Below are 11,600 nucleotides of genomic sequence, written 5' to 3' on the forward strand. Positions count from 1 at the left end.
GCCTCAGGTGGCTACTGTGAGCGCGCTCCAACATACATTTGTCCATTGATACATATGGGCACGCGGCGGTCTGTCCTCGAACACACAACTGCACATATGTATTATTGTATTAGTTGGTATTGAATAAACTATACACGTACAGACGCACTTTCGATGTGCTCGCATATTTATTTCAGCTGGCACTCGCGCGACCGGGTAGCAATCGCAATCAGCCTCACAGCGGGACTACTCCCAGCGTACGCAGTGGCCACTGCCCACTGTGCTGAAATTACATACTCCCAGTATACCAGTGATGCAGTGATACTGAAGTTGGAGTCGACGATGAGGCGCCGAATGTGCCCATAATCAAAGCAGCTGCATTGATTTTGGGTAAGATTCACTTCGGTTTGGCAATGGGCAATGGACGATACTCAAGTAGAGGAGAGCGGTGATAAGTTTAATTGGACGGAGTACACGGTAAACTTTTTAATTATGCATGGATCACAAATTCTGTCTGCTTATATTAAGATATTAATTGACGTTTCTATACGCATTTCGGCATACTCTATTGCTTACTATTTCCAATTGGAGTTAACTTAAGCGACTTCGTTCTCCGAAAAAATGTGCTCACTAGAAATTGCAATTGTAATAAAGTACACACACTAGAAGCTAATTTACAAACACAATAAATTTGAAAATATTTTTCGAATAGTAACACTTTAAAATGGGAATCATACGTGTATGCTGTCATGGGCAGGCCGCTAAATAAAACTAAATCCACGAAATTTCTTTCATCTCTTCCTAGAAAAGATAGAAGCCAGACAATGGAAGATCGCAAATGAGACCCCATTCACAGTTTCCTGGCCCGTGGTTAGCCTGTGGTTTTATTAATGGATACAATAATTATGGACTGGGCGCAATTCATATAGAAAATATTGAAAATATACATAGATCACTCAATACCAATACAGTTAATGAATAATGATTTGGAAACAGCTTAACTACTATGAAACCTTTTTAGAAATTTCATAAGTTTTGATATTTGTTTTGGCTGGCTTTTGGTTTGAGTGTTATCGCTGCAAGTAGCCCTGAAAGCAGTTGGGCTAAATATTAGTTTGGGGAAAAAGAAATCCATAAAAGTTAAAAACTTTATTTAACATATTTCGGATTCTACAAGTTGAGTCAAATATGCACGGTTTTGTTGCATAGTTTGTTGCCATTTTAAAGGTAGCTTTCTAATGCCTCTCTTAAAGACGTCTTCATCCTTATTGGCTAAAAACGTAAACGATTTTCACAATCTTCTCTTGATACCAATTTCTTATAACTCAAGAAGCTTTGCTATGAGACTAAAATGTAGTGATCGTTTGGTGCCAGGTTCCGACGGGCATCCTCCACGCTCTCAAATTTCCCAACCACGCTCAAGGTGCTTTTGGCGAGTCACTCCAGACGTATGTGGTCTGGCGTTATACTGATGGAAAACAACACCTCTTGTGTTGGCCAATTCTGGCCGTTTCTGTTTAATCGCTAGCTTCAAACGGTCCAGTTGTTGACATCAGATATCTGAATTCAATGTGTGGCAATACAGAAGTAAGTCATAATAAATTACTCCTTTCAAGTCCCACCAAATACACAGGAGAACCTGCCTGGCCATTAGTCCTGGATTGGCCACCGTTTGAGCTGCTTCATCACGCTTTGGCCGCCATCGTTCTTGCACAATATTGTCGTATGTGACTCATTCCTCATCACCAGTCACCATCCGTTTAATATGATAAATGGGTCGATTTCATTCCTTTTGGCCAAGGCTTCACAGATGAAAATTCAATCAATCATGTTTTTTGGTGTTAATTGGTGTGGCACCACAACATCGAGCTTCTTTTTGAATCCAGTTTTGTGCAAATGGTTTAAAATCGTCTTATGGTCGATCTTTAGCTCCTGGGCGATTCTACGACTACTAACATGATGGTCAACTTCGATTATTTCTGTGATTTCGACATTTTCTACATTATCGAGATTGACGAAACCAAAATTGCTCGTAATTAGCTGTTACAGTATCGGCACCATAAACCCCATTCACAATTTTAGTGGCCTGGCTTGCATTTTCGCCTTTATCAAAGAAACACTGCAAAATGTTGACTTCCATTGTTAACATCCTCTAACTCATAACTGATTGGAACAAACAAAAAACAGCAGGAGAATTTGTTTAGTATGAAATGTCGGGACGAAAACGAGAATAAGCCTTAAAGAGTTTTATCAATACTTTAAGAGTGATCGATACAGCCATTTACCGAGAAAATAATGTATTTCTTTTCCCCCAAACAATATTTTATGGGTACAATAGGATGGGTAAAGATGTATGGAACCATGTTTCTCGATATCGTTCTCAGCAGATTCGGATTCTATATATAATTCTATAATAAGAAAAAGCGATTCATTGAAAGCACAGTTCTAAAATCAATTTCGAGTCCTCCCAAAAATTGAAAAGAAGTTATTTTTATTTACTACGAAAATTGAGAGGGAGTTATGGCAAGGAAGATAGAAAGTAAATGTTTGGAAATAAAATTTAAAAATTAATTTTTGAAATATTGTAAAATTTACTTGGTTTTGGATGGATATTCCCGGTATTTTCGATTTTACAGCCGTTTTAGCAAGTAGAGTCAGTTGCGTCACGCGGCGGCATCAATGGTATTACACTCTCAAAGCTTTAACCCTTGTGTTGTCACACAAAAAAATCTACATACTGTGCCACCCGGGTACCCGACGACCATTTTTTGGGTATAAGCCCTCTATATCCCGAAATAGTTGTATACATTCGATAAATATTTATTTATTTATGTTGTAAGAACATATAAATTTCTTAATGAATACATCAATAATATTATTTATCAAGTATATATAGAACGCAGACAGCTGCACCCTAAATTTCACGATTTTGTGAAGGCCAGAGGTAAGCGAAAAGGTCGGCCTTCCTAATCTTTTATTCCTGAGATATGTTCGAGAACACTTTTGAAACCAATATGGTTAAACATTTTGAAAAGCATTACAGGTATAGTTCAGTTTTCATCTTCGAAGAAGCAAGATGTAGCGGTGCGCAGTCATTACTAAGATAGTTTGGATACTTTAGCCTTGCGTCAATATTTTATGTGATTGTGTAACTTTATGTTGTGTGACGTATTTTCTAAAATTTATGTATACTTTTTTAAGGTTTCTATCTAAAATAACAAATAAAATTGCAATAAGTGCAAAAGGAGGAGTTATCGAGATTGGATTTTTTGAGGTAATGTAAAGAATTTATGTAAATAGGAAATCAAAAATATTTGTAATACATTTATTTTTTATTAAGATTGAGTGAAGCTGAAAAAGATGTGTATTGGACGCTTTCCGACAAAGCAAACGACGTAATATCTGTTTGCGCCAGCTTTCAGAATTGTTAGATATGCCGTTGATTCAAGAGCGAGCTTCCAACCAGCAGGTTATGCGAAACCACGCAACGAGGCTTGCAGTCTAAAGTTAGTTCGAAAAACCAGTAGCGGTGGTAATACTTGCTGACAACCAATGTCGAGACGTCACTGGCAGAAAAGTTGTAGTTAGCCTATTCGTAAGCGAAGAAAGACAAGGTAGTGTTGTGCCGAGTGCCCGTTTGTGAGGAGTACTTAGTAAATATCAATAAATGCTTACATTGCGATCAGTAATTTTGAACTACGCTAAAGATTAATAATTAAAATTTTATTATTTTTATGTATTTCTCTATTTATTACTTTTATTCTTGACTTTTATTAATTTTTCACGTATTACTGACTGCTAATAGTGCAATGTCGATGTTTTATTTTTCGTAGCAATCACATTGTGAAATGTAATAATTATTATTATATACAGTATATTTATTCAATAAACAGTTTAAAAAGAATATAATTTATTACTAATTACTAATAATACTTATTTACTTTTTAATTGTATAAATAGAGACATTTGAATGACATTATACATGAATCTCGTGTTTTCTGTATAGCGGTACCCGGGTGGCTTATACATGTACTATTTTCAAATGCAAAAATTTGTAAGTCACACATTTTTTCAGAAATGTTTAATCCATATTTCGATACAAAATAAGTTTAACCATGGGGATCCATGAGGAGGTTGGCCTATCTCTCATAGGAAAAAAGTTATTCAACAAAATGTACGCCGATCGGCACCCGTGTACCCGGGTGGCAACTCAGGGGTTAAACTCAATTATCTCAAAACTCCTTTTTTTGGCCTGGTGTTGTCAAAAAAAACTATTCAACCGAATCTGAAATTTTAATATTATATTTATGTTCTTCACAACATTAATGGATACCGCCCATACTAGAATCATATTAGTATTTACTCAATTATTTCGTATTTTTTTGATTAAAAACCCGATTTTTAGACTATCAAATTCAAAACGGCCCCATTTTGTCAATTTTTCTTTTTATTCTAGTAGCGGGACATGGCTACAGTCATACTGATTAATAATATTTTTGGTTTTTGTGTTTCAGATAAATAGAAGAGCCAAAATGGACAACACCTTCCAGGTCCAATTTTCCGAGAGGTTGACCTTCAGCGCCAATTTAATAATTATTACAATTAAAAAACAAAATTCATTTTTGAATGTAAAAGAAGTTAAATAAAAAGCCTAAAAAATTGAAATATCGTTTTTCATTTTTTCGAGCTCTAGACCACCGGAAATATAACGCGCCTCAAAAAGTTGCTTTGTAAAATGACGCTGTCATATATCATATACTTAATATCCACAATGACTATAGTTACGGGCATTCATATTGTCAAGTCTGTGTGGAATAGAATTCAGTAGCGTCAAACACTCAGCCATAGTAAATCTTCACCAACTTGTAATCTTTTAAGCTTATCCCAAGCAATACGCAGTCTTGAGTTTTCTTTGCGGTCTCATATGACAGGTCTGGACTTTGCGGTAGAAACTTAAAAAGGTTAATATTTTTATTTCCCAAATATTCTGGTACCATTTGGACCGTGTAGATAGTGGTAGGTTGGTATGGTTGCCCGGGGAATGGTCACACTTGGACGAAGAAAGATTCATCCTTTGTGATACCATTACGAAGTGGGTGAGGTGAGAGAGAAAGACCGATGGGATGCAGGGAGAGGGCGTGCTGGGATGGTTAGGAGCGAGCGGATTACGAACAATGACTATGCTTGCGTCAACCGTTTTATGCTGCTGATGAATTTCATCAGATTTTTAATGTCAGCGCCAGCTATATCAGCAGGCGTGGCAAAGAAGTAGGAGTCAAGATGCTTGGATCTTAGCCCCGCCAGAGCAGGGCAGCTAAGGGGAAGGTGCTGAGATGATTCCACCTCATCCTCCACACATCCAGCGCAAAACGGACTCGAGGTGATTCCAAGTCTCACAGCATGCATTCCTCGCGCATTGTGTCCTGTGAGAGAACCCACGAGATTAGAGAGCTGATATTTTGTCAGCCTCAGAAGCTCGCCCGAGCGCCTCCGGTCCACACGTGGCCAGAAGGATTTCACGACCTTACACGTTTGTGTATTTTCCCAGCGCTCGCTGAGCTGGCGCGATGCCCATCTTTCCAGGAGCAGACCGCAGGTGGTCAGGGGGATCCCAATTCTCTCCCTTCGCGGGGAAATCACCTCACATGTCCCTTGTCTGGCCAGCTCATCCACCTCACAGTTTCTCGTAATGTCGCTGTGACCAGGAACTCTGATGAGGCTGATGTCAAAGAATTCGAACACAGTCGAAAGCGAGGGCAAGCATTCCTTGACCAATTCCGAATGAACCGTCATATACCCGAGGGCCCTTATTGCCGCTTGGCTGTCGGAGTAAATATTTACTTTCTTGACTGTTAGTACGCATTTGAGCACCCCATCAGCTGCCTCCTTGATTGCGGCTACCTCTGCCTGGAACACACTGCAATGGTCCGGTAACCTGAATTTGAGTCTGATGGGGAGCTCTTCGCAAAAGACTCCTCCGCCAACTTCGATCCATCCGTGAACAAGTTCACCAGGCCCTGCCCCCAAGTGTAGCCCTCCATGCACTCTTCTCTTGACGGAATATGAGTGGGGAATGTCCCGGTTGGACTAAACGAGGGTATACACTGATCTGTTGGCAGAGGAATGAACTCGAAGTTTCTAAGGATGCTTGAGTGGCCATAAGTGAGGTTGAGCTTATAGCTCCAGCCCCTCAGTCTGATTGCGATACGTCTAGCGGCAATTCTGCCTGCGATGTCTACGGGTACCACATTTAACATTGCGTTGAGCGCCAGAGTAGGAGTCGTTCGAAGCGCCCCATTGATTTCAATGAGTGCCGACCTCTGAACTCTCTCCAGCTTCTTCACCAATGTCGTCTTCTCTAATGAGTTCCACCAGTATCCCAATAGTATTATATAGCCAGAAAACAACTCTAGGCGAAAGGCCCCATTTTTTACCAATTGCGCCCTTGCACCCATACAAGGCGATTGTTGCCTTCCTCACTCTTTCCTCAATATTGGGCTTCCATGTAAGCTTGCTGTCAAGGATAATACCTAGATAGTGGTATTTTGCCCTCAAAAATTAAAATACTGCCTGTTCCGTGAACAGACAATTAAACTCATCTCAGCCGATTTGACAGTAGTTAGAGTACATTTATGTGAAAGTTTTTCGGTAGATCGACGCCACACATATACCAAACGAGGCGAGTATTTTAATCTGGTAACAGATTTATTGACCTATGGTATAGGTCAAATACTATGAAGTTTTATTATGAAGCATCATAAAATGCACACCTTTTTCCTAGAATTTCTGGACTCTTGCAGACAATTTTTCGGGCGACTCTACCATGATTTTGGCTCACATTGCCTTCGTACTGTTGCTGCACCGTGAGCTAATATCAAATTTTCGGGACAGATTTAAATATGATATATTATTGTCGTGGTGAGCGAGGACAAAACGAAATACCTCCTGTCTTCAAACAAACAGTCGCGTATCGGCACCAACGTCACTGTTGACAGTTATAATTTCGAGGTTGTAAAAGACTTCGGTTATTTAGGAACCAGCATTAACACCGATAACAATGTCAGCCTTGAAATCCAACGTAGAATCTCTCTTGCCAACAAGAAGGCAAATGAGTAGTAAAGTCCTCTCTTGACGAACAAAACTAACACTCTACAAGTCTGGTTTTTTGAGAAACGCGTTTGGGTTTTTTGTAAGATGAGATTGCTTTCCTGGTCGCGTTTTGAGTCTTACCAAAGATAATTTGCAATATATTATTGAAAGTGGCCATCTTGATGCAAATTAACTATAGTATAGCAGAACGCTTCTAGTTCACTAACCAATGGAATTTCGGCATTATTTCTGGGCTTTAATAATAATAATTCGGACGCCGTAGCCGAATGGGTTGGTGCATGACTACCATTCGGAATTCGGAGAACGTAGGTAAGAATCTCCGTGAATCTCCAAAATAAAGAAAAAACATTTTTTATGAAAGTAATGAAAGCGCTCGCCCCCCGGCAGACCACCGCAAACCTCCTATGTACTATTTTTGTCATGAAAGGCTCATCATAAAAAATGTATGCCGTGCGAAGACAGTTTAACATTGTAGGTCCTTCCAAGAGGAGGAGCTCGACCAAACACCCAAAAAGTGTGTAAATGCCATATATATTAAGTATATTAATAAAAAAAAAAAATTAATGAAAGGTCAGTGGCTCTTTAAATTATGCTCTCCAAAACTCAGAACATTAAAAGCACCTCCGTTAAATTAAAATTTTTCAATTGATAAATCTAAGTTGATCCGCATGCCATTTTTTTTTTTAAGAAAAGCGGTTTTTATCGCAATGTTATTTTATTTTTGCTTCACCTCTGTTTCCTCTGGTTGTGTTCAAAATATCCCTAATAACATATTTTTGAATAAAAACGCGTCACCCTTGTTCCAATGCTTACGATTTAAAAACATATGTGAAAAAAAACGATATCTTCAAGTAGCGCCGAGTAATAGATTAATTTTGTTCTTGGCGCTAAAGTTGCAATTTCGTTGCAGCAAAAACTTCAAAAACTCTGTGAAGTAAATACATCCGATTTCGAATTTTGAAATTTTTGAAACAATCATGAAACTTTTGACGAACTCGAAAGTAAAAAGAATGATCTGAAAGTTATGTTGATGTTTTAAAATTTGGGAAAACCCACAAATTTGTCACTACTCAAAACAAAAAAATCCGCATGCGTGAGCTTAGCCAACGAATATGAAAAAATATGTAATATATGAATTTGCGTTGTTCTGAAAGCGTACACGCAAGCGCGCCCCTCTCTAATCCCGACTTACCCAACACATGGATTGAGACGAGAAATCGGATTAAACTACCCGTACGTACTTATAAAGAGTTTTATGATTTTCATGTTTAATGCCTATAGTGAGAATTATGCTTCTGTATTGTACGTACATATGTATGCGAGTCATATTTTTATTCATTCTTTTGAATTTGAATCGATTCCCTGTTAGTTAGTGTAGTTCCTTAATTGCATAGGATATTGTGTCGCTTCAAACAGTAGCTCAGTAGACAATAAAATATCAAGATGCAAGTGTTAAGCTCAAATGTGTACATTCATATGTACTTATATTGTGTATGATGAAGTATTGTGAATGGGATTTGTAATGGGATTTTTAGCGATGATAGTAAAAATAACTGCTACCTTGTGGACAGAATATGAAGCTAAGGTGTTAGTAATCTAGCCATCATAAAACCGCATATTTCAATTGCAACAATTTAATTACTGTTTGGTTAACACAGGCTAGGCGGTTGAGACAACAGCAGTAATAAGTAATTTTGGTCGAATGATTGCAGCCATCACCGGCAACAACAACAATTAAGGTATCTCGAATTATGCAGCAATGTGACCAAGCCCGCAAAACTCGCCTGCACAGCTGAAACGAAACTATTTAATAGCAAAATTAAAAATTCTAATACACCCACATTTGCATTAAAGAGAATTCAATATTATGGAAATAAAGCACTGCAGCAGTACCGAAGAAGCAATGCGATAGGAAAGGCCAATATATGTATATATATACAATTTATTCTCCGCATTTGCTATCTCTTTCATGTAATTTTATTGCCATACTGCACAGCATCGAGCTTATATACTCGTAATTGCCTTAAATGCTGTGCGGTTTGCTCTTTGATGTGCCGCCTACTGAAATTTGAGGCTTGTTGTAGAGTTATTGGTGGCCGTCGTAGCCGAATGGGTTGGTGTGTAACTACCATTCCGAAGTGCCCAGGTTCGAGTTTCCGGGCACGAAACATCAACGTTTTTTTTTCTAATAGCAGCAACTCTTTGGCAGGCAATGGAACACCTCTGAGTATAATTTTGCCATGAAAAAGCCCATCATAAAATATTATTTACCGTTCGGAGTCGGCTTAAAAGTGTAGGACTCTCTATTTGTGGAAAAAACATCAAGACACACACCACAAGTAGGAGGAGGAGCTCAGCCAAACATCTAATAAAGACTATAGGAGCCAATTATATATATGTATATGTTGAACTAAAGAGTTTCGCTATAATCCAACACCGTAATGCTTTGATATTCATATAAACAATTCTTTCATACAACTACATACTTATACATTCAATATACTATAAGTATATAGAAACTAATACCTCATTGGCTCGTAGATGTGATGAGATTAAATTTCGATGTAATGCGTTATTAGCTACTAAATTTACACGAGCTACTCAACTACTCAGCTAGTCAACAGTGTACAGTACTTGTAATATGTCTTTCTACAAACTATATCTTCCAAAACACGAAATACTAATAACTTTCTTTGGAGTCAGCCTAACAAATTTAATAAAACTAATATTTTCCGCGTAAATAGTTGAAGGAATTGGAGACTTTGCAACTATGGGTAATTTTTACCAAAATTTGTCAACATTCTAAACCGCTGGAAAGGGTCGACTATGCGGAAGATAGTTCTAATTTCGGTTTTTCACAAGTATGCGTTTTTCACTCGCCGTTGCTGAGTGAATTCGTTAGGTCCTGACACATGGGCTGAACAGTCCTTACTCTAACACATGTACTAGTTTTATTGCATTCACATCTTCTTCAGTTCGTACTAACCTTACAAAGATAGATATTAAAATTGCATGATATTCTTCATTAGTTTGTGAGTTCTGTGCTAAGAGTGACGCTATTTTTTTATTTTCAAAAATGGATCAAAAAAATGTTCGTGTTTTAATATTACACTGAGGTCGTAACATTAGAAAACATCAAAAAAATCCAGAAAATCGTTTTGAATATCGAAGAGTGAAGTTGCGTGAGATAGTTGACGTCGTGAAAATATCAAAAGAACGTTTTTTGCAGGAGCATTTGACTATGAGAAATCTCTGTTCAAAGTAGGTGCCGCGTTTGCTCACTTTCAAGACAATGCCCGTGCCATAGAGCAATCAAAATAAAGGCACAACTAAATGAATTAAACTTCGAATTGCTCCCACATCCACCGTATTCAACAGATTTGGCTCTCAGCGACTACTGGCTGTTTGCAGATAAAAAAAAAAATGCTCACCCGTAAGAAATTTTGCTCGAACGAAGAGGTTATCGCTGAAACTGAGGCCTACTTGAAATGTTAAGGCGGCGTTGGAATGATTGCGCTGTTCTTGATTGAAGTTACGTTGATGAATTAAGCTAATTTTGAACAGAAAAAAGCATGTTTTTTTGATAGGTTCGGGTCTTTTTACCCCACGTGTTATATCCAAGCCTACTCAAGACCTGAAAAATCAAATTATAGAGAAAGTTCTGTTCTTCAATTTCGGCAATTCTTAAATAAAGATATTATTTGTTATATTGAAAGGAAATTAAAATTCTCGTATCAAAGCAAATAACACAATTTTATTAGTATTGAGATTTTTCACGCTACTCTAATGTATTACAAAAGAGAATAACAAAACAGTAATAGTTATTTTATTGAAATATTTTATTTATTTGCAAAATTTATCGGTTTTACTCAAATCAGTATCGTAGTGTGGCAAGACTCTGCCAGCACTAGTAATCCGCTTTCTCGACGTTTCTTTATACGTAAGTTCTCGATCATCATTTGCGCGCCCAAACAGGTGACACCGAGAAAAGAACGTTTTGTTAACATCGAAAGATTTAAATGATAGCAAAATGCGAAGGAGAAGAAATTTCAAAAGAGATCGGATAGGTCAAATCGCAATTAAGCAAGCCATTTCAATGCCAACAGCAGTCAGCAAAGCAGAACAACGTCGCTCCTACAAACCAAATTGCATCAGTTTCAAGAGAGGAATTTATGAAGTTCTGCAAAAAGGACACGAAATTATCGTTTATCAGCCTGGAATCACACTTTGATGCACGAAAAATAAACTCAAACAAGTCTAAATACTTGCCCACGGTTGGAAGCCTATCGAGCAAAGGGGCATTAAAAGTTAGGGCGTTGCTTTTTGAGTTGTTCAGCGAAGATAAATACAAAAATTTCAGGTGCGACTTATCTCAATTTAATCGGAATCAGGGTTGGATTATATGAAACCCTCGCAGGCATTACATAAAATAAATTCATTTGCATCACATTACTTGTTGGGGATGTCTTCATCAAGAATCTATATATGGAAGCGTTATCACAATCAACGAG

General features: G+C 37.9%; 1 long non-coding RNA gene across 1 annotated transcript; it reads left to right on the forward strand.

The window, feature by feature from the left end:
• The first annotated feature begins 219 nt into the window (after window positions 1–219).
• LOC128859743 (uncharacterized) lies at window positions 220–3,542 on the forward strand. The gene is made up of 3 exons (XR_008454189.1): window positions 220–456; window positions 3,181–3,253; window positions 3,320–3,542. It is a non-coding gene; the product is annotated as an uncharacterized LOC128859743 (long non-coding RNA).
• Window positions 3,543–11,600: the final 8,058 nt, after the last annotated feature.

This window comes from Anastrepha ludens, chromosome 4 (assembly GCF_028408465.1).
Source record: "Anastrepha ludens isolate Willacy chromosome 4, idAnaLude1.1, whole genome shotgun sequence".
NCBI classification, from domain to species: domain Eukaryota; kingdom Metazoa; phylum Arthropoda; class Insecta; order Diptera; family Tephritidae; genus Anastrepha; species Anastrepha ludens.